Source organism: Typha latifolia, chromosome 3 (assembly GCF_019914945.1).
Source record: "Typha latifolia isolate L0001 chromosome 3, TyphaL0001v2, whole genome shotgun sequence".
NCBI lineage: Eukaryota > Viridiplantae > Streptophyta > Magnoliopsida > Poales > Typhaceae > Typha > Typha latifolia.
Genome location: NC_133088.1, coordinates 13,270,653 through 13,276,953, shown reverse-complemented (window position 1 = coordinate 13,276,953; position 6,301 = coordinate 13,270,653). Strand labels below are relative to the sequence as shown.

At 41.1% G+C, this 6,301-nt stretch overlaps 1 pseudogene; it reads left to right on the top strand.

Moving 5' to 3' along the window:
- The first annotated feature begins 308 nt into the window (after positions 1 to 308).
- Positions 309 to 3,062, top strand: LOC140783436 (uncharacterized; annotated as a pseudogene).
- Positions 3,063 to 6,301: the final 3,239 nt, after the last annotated feature.

The window sequence follows — 6,301 nt, the reverse complement described above, 5'->3', positions numbered from 1 at the left end:
GCTCCTCTTTTTTGACACTGCCCCTAACTTGATTGGGAGGAGTGTTAATATATAAGTTAATCAGCTTCCTTTTCAAAAAAAAAATGACTGGAGAGTGGAAACGGTTAAATCCGAGATCTAAAAACATCACGCTCAGTAATAAGTGCTTTTCTTGACCCACACGGCACACCAAAGTCGCCAGTCTTCCTATCCAGACTTCCTACCGCGAATCAATCCGTTAGTCGTTGTCCACGCGGAAACAGTTCATAACTTACCCCAACCTTAGTCTGACTTGCTCTTGCCTTCCCCTCCCCTCGTTAAACCAGAAGTTTTGAGAGCACTGCAGCAAACAACTCTCTCTCTCTCTCTCTCTCTCTCTCTCTCTCTCTCTCTCTCTCCATTAACCATGAAACCGCTCCACACCCTCCTCTCTCTCCACCTTATCATCTTCTCCACATCATTCTGCACGGCCAGTGCGGAGACTGAAGCAGGGGCTCTTCTGAAATGGAAGTCTAGTTTATACCAACCCACCTCCCTCAGCTCGTGGTCTCTTTCCAACTCCAGCAGCCCGTGCAAATGGTTCGGAATCCGGTGCGACTCCTCCGGCAGCGTCGTGCAACTTGAACTGCCCGATTCCAACCTGAACGGCACGTTGGATGCGTTGGACTTCTCCTCCCTTCGAAACCTCACCAGACTCAACCTCAACAGCAACCTCCTCCTAGGATCCATTCCTCGAAACATGTCCGTCCTCTCCAAGCTCACCTCATTAGACCTTGGCAACAACAACTTCGGCCAATCCATCCCGCCAGAGATCGGCGAGCTCACAAACCTCGTCGACCTCCGGCTCGACAACAACAGCCTTTCTGGTGTCATCCCATACCAACTTAGCCGTCTCCAAAGAGTAGTGTACTTCGACATCGGATCTAATTACTTAGAGACTCCAGACTACTCCAAGTTCTCCTTCATGCCGGCCCTGAAACACCTGTCTCTGTACTTAAACAGCCTAACTCTAGAGTTCCCGCCATTTATACCCGAGTGTAGAAACATCACTTACCTTGATCTCTCAGAGAATACTCTCACGGGCCCAATTCCGGATTCATTGCCATCCAATCTACCCAACCTTCAATACCTCAACCTTACCACCAATGGCTTCTCTGGGGAGATTCCTGTCTCCCTCGCGAAGCTCACGGGTCTCCGCGACCTCCGTCTTGGGCAAAACAACCTCACCGGTGGGATCCCCTCGGTGCTTGGATCCGTTTCGGGGCTCCGGATACTGGACCTCTTTGGGAACCCACTAGGTGGGCAGCTGCCTTCTTCTCTCGGCCAGCTTCGGATGCTTGAACGCCTTGTTATTAACTTAGCAGGGCTGAATTCTACCATTCCTCCAGAGCTCGGCCGATGTTCTAATCTCAATTTTGTTGATTTGTCCGATAACCAGCTCTCCGGCGGCTTGCCGGAATCCTTCTCCAATCTTACCAGAATGCGGGAGTTCGGGATCTCGGGCAATTTGCTCTCCGGAGGGATCCCACCGGATTTGTTCAAGAACTGGCCTGAACTCATATCCTTTGAGATACAAAACAATTCGTTCACCGGGCGAATTCCGCAGGAGATCGGGTTGGCTACAAAGCTAACAGTCCTTTTCCTCTACAGCAATAACCTCACTGGCGACATATCAGAAGCCTTTGGAGTTCATCCAAATTTGTCATTCTTGGATATTAGCGGAAATCGGCTGACTGGTACGCTTTCGTCGGACTGGGGAGAATGCAAGAATCTCATTTACTTTTACATAGATGGCAACAGCATCTCCGGTGGGATTCCTGCAGCGTTTGGGAGCCTTACCAATCTACAATATCTGAGCCTAGCTTCCAACAAGTTGACAGGTGCGATTCCACCAGAATTGAATAAGTTGCAATATTTGTTCATTCTTTAACTTGACTGATAATATGACTGCAGGGACAGTTCCTTCACTCATATGTACTATGGAGTCATTGATAATGCTCGACCTTTCAAGCAATCGGTTATCAGGGGAGTTTCCTCAATGTTATTTGGAAGACAATAATCTCTTCGGAAGGATCCCTAGCTCAAAGAGAACTAATTTTCATCCTCTTGAATCACTGCACTTAAGTAACAATAATTTTACAGGAGAGTTTCCCTCTGTATTAAAATCCTACAGAAATTTAATTGTTCTAGACATCGGGCAGAATGCCTTCTACGGAGAAATCCCAACATAGATAGGGGATAGCTTTCCATCACTCAAAATCCTTAGCTTACGTTCTAATGTATTCCACGGTGCCATTCCTCCACAGCTGTCAAAACTTCGCAATCTACAATTGTTGGACCTTGCTCATAATAATCTCACCGGAAGTATACCAAATGGTTTTAGCAACCTTACCTCCATGTCCATAAGGCAACAAGGGAGGACGATAGGTATAGGTAACTCCCCTTTGACTTACATCGACAGCATCACAGTAGAATGGAAAGGGACAGAGCAATTGATCCGGCGAAATCTTGCACTTGTTAATGGCATCGACCTATCAAGCAATTCACTGTCACATGAGATCCCCACAGAGTTGACCAATCTTTTTGGCTTACTCTTTCTGAACTTATCAATGAACCATTTGGTTGGTGGGATTCCAGAAAGGATTGGAGACTTGGAATGGCTTGAATTCCTTGATTTGTCAAGTAACCAGTTGTCAGGTACAATTCCTCCTAGTATCTCTAAACTATCATTTCTTGGTATCTTGAACCTGTCAAGCAACAATTTGAGGGGAAGAATACCAACAGGAAATCAACTAGAAACCTTTAGCAACCTAAGCTACATTGGCAACTATGAATTGTGTGGGTCTCCACTGACCAAGAATTGTACAATGGATACGGCTTCTGCTCAACCACCAAGCAAAGGCAATGAAAGTGGCGACAGAGATGACACAGTATGGATCTATGTCTTTGTTGTAGTTGGATTTGTGTTTGGGTTTTGGTTATTTTTTGGAGTTCTATTTTTTAAGAAATCCTGGAGAATTGCATCTATTTTGTTCATTGATAATATGCAAGTCGAGATCTCCAGAAAATTAAAGATCTTGTAATGAGTATCTTGGAATTAATCAGTTTCTATGAAAAGATGCAAGGATTAAAATTCCTCTAAACTCTTTGTAATTCTAAGATATAGTATTTTTCATGTCTCTTTTCTCTAACAAGAAAAGATAAGAAAAAAGAAATTATACTTATACTCCCCGGACAATAGAATAGTATCACAATGAAAGCCCAAAGAAAAAAAAAAACCTGACATTAGCATTCCCTAAACTATTGAACGGTGAAATCGTACAGAAATTGTGAATTGGTCAGAGAAAATAACCATTTTACGCAAGGTATTACTCTCGCTCAACCCAAACCCCTCTTCTCTCATTTCTATTTAATTTTCTTCTCAAAATCATAATCTTTTTAGAGAAAGTATGTAGAGTGATCATTTCATTAAGCTTCAATATTCAGGTTACAAATTGATGCACTAGAAGAGAAAGCTGAGATAGGGCGATGATCTTAGACACAAGCTCAATACTTAGTTAAAGACAAAGAACAACTCTAAGGCACAATATCAAACAAATAACAATAATCATAAGTATTAATGCACAATTAGGAGATGAGGAGGTAGGCAACGACCCCTTGAAACAAATCTTTCACTTAGATATTATAGGTAGCAGAGTTTGTAGTAGACAAGGGACCTTATTTTAGTGTAAAATTTATAATACGTCGTCTTCTCAAATTAGGTTTAGGTGAAGTATTGTCCCAAGCTGAGAGAGAGAGATTTGGTAGTGTCTCCTTTTATCTCGAAGTCATCTCTAGTTCTTCTTTTTTAAGGTAATGTTTTCAATATCTAACCTATTTGAAAGAAGTTACTTATCCTACATGCACGCTCTTTATCCTCCAACATCCTTTTTCTAGATATAGGAGATGGAATGTCACAAAAGTTTAGCTGGTTTAAACTTTTGCTCTCTTTGTGTTGAGCTCGGTCAACTTTTGTCTAATGACATGGACATCCAGGTTCCTGTATGTAATTTATTTATGAAACAAAAAGAGTTTGTGATCCCCTAAATGATTGTATGATCTAGAGTGTTGTGGTCCCATGTCATTTATTTTTGTTAAACATCCCACACTTGTGTACTTCTACTGTGAATATGGATCCGACATACTTATTCTATAATATTTATTTGTTTTAAATGTCATAAATGGCGAGCACTTGTCACATAATAGTGTTTTATTGTAGAGTAAACTTGACAATAAAGACAAATTACAAAATGTACAATTAATTCTAACTATCTGGCATATACAGAGGTTATGAATTTACTCAAATAACTAGAATGTCTACCAAATTCTGAGGTGTATTACAAGCTTTCACAATGTAAACTGAATATAGTTTATGCGAGATTAGTAATAACAAAAATATTTTTGACAATATTTAGTTTGCATTATTATAGAGTGGATATCTTCGTTGTTATGCTATGTCTTGATAGTAATAAAATGCTTCGTGAGCTAATAAATAAAGTAGATGCAATCACAAAGGGTAACTTGAGATAATTAAAAATACTGATAGAGAAGTAATAATACAATAATTGACTTCTTTCTTTCATGTTAAGAGTTTTCCATCTAAATCATATATTTTTCTTATATTCTTTAAATTCCTTCTATGATTCAGACCCTTCAAACTGTATTGGAATGTGGGCAACTTATGCTTCGTCAAAACTAAATATAACAACAAGATGACAACCGAAAACTGAACTTGTTTACATGGATGTTGCAGTGTTGGTCTGGACTCTAAAACCCAATTCCTAATGGGTCCATTTATGGAAAGGACAATCCTAATCATCTGCAAGTCTGAATGCAGAAATCTTTTTGTAGTCATGGTACTTGGTAGCCCATGATTGGCTGCCTATACAGTTCGAAACACTTTTCAGCACCGCAAAAAGGAAAAAAGAACTGTTTTAGGCAGGCAATCATTGGCTGCCAAGTCCGGAAGTACCCCACTACCACTACCAACCGTAGAAAGTTCCTGTCAGGTGCTGCAGTGGGTATTTTACTATTTCCCATACCTCTTTCAACTAATGTGAATTAACATTCATCAAAACAAAAATATCAGTTGGGACAGACTCCCAACCAGGGCCTATCTGCATGCGATCCGGATTGGGCCTCAATAGAACTGTGCCTTATGTGGCATTCCTAGGGAAAGTATAGAGCACCTCTTTTTCTCTTGTAAATATGTGAAGGAGGTTTCCGAATGCCAGGTGTTCAGGTTGTTAGAAGTTTGATTTAAATTTAGACTTTTCAGATTTGTTGTGTCGGGACATTCAAACAGGCCTTTGGGGGTGTTTGAATGCAATTTTTCGAGATGACAATCTCGAGTCGTTCGAATGGGCCCTTGGGAGTGTTCGAGTGCAATTTTTCGAAAGGCGTTCAAATGCAATTTCTTAAGAGGATTTGCACTTGGCAGGCCCCACAAGCATTCGAACACCCTCCTACGCTCCATATTAGAGTTCTGGAGCATTCTAATGCCATGCTAGGCTAGATTTTCAATAACTTTTAGTCAGTCATGTAAATAAAAATATTTTGATTTTAGGATTGAGTGTGAACATTTTGCATGAGGAAAACATTAGAGAGGAGAGCGACTATTGTTTAGAGTGATACTAGAGTTAAAAACTCTTTGTATTTGATGATTTGCATAGTGCATTGAAGATTGCTCTGCCTGTAAATATAGGCACATCGTCGAACCATATTTTGTCTCTCTCTTTTTTTCTGTGGTTTGTATTTGGAGTTCTTATTTGTGATTGTTTTGAGTGTTTAGAAATTCTCTATATTTAGCACTTTGGTTAAAGATTTTTCTTTAGTATTGATATTAGTTTTGCTAATATTTTGATTTATCCAAATATATTGCTATCACATTGGTATTATTTGGAAAAATTAAAAATCGTTTTTGCTTATATCCACCCATTCAGCATTTTAGCACAATAAATTTGGTATCAGAGAACAACACAAGGGGTAAGAAGACCAGCCAAGAGCAGTGGCACGTCGGGCAGTAGCTAGCGCAGGATTATGCTAAACCGGTGGACGACAGGAGTTTACTAGCCAAGTCATGACGGGGTACTTGGTTGGCTCTGTCCCCGGGGTGGGTCAAGGGTGAACGTGGACAGAGCTTTCTCGAATGGCGACTACTAGGGGGGTCGAAGCAGTACAGTTGAGGACGGCTGATGGCTCGCTACTGAAGGCGACTGGGGAGCCTACGCAGGGAGACTCGACGCTTCTCGCCGAGGGATGGGCGCTCTGACGAGTGGGCTTA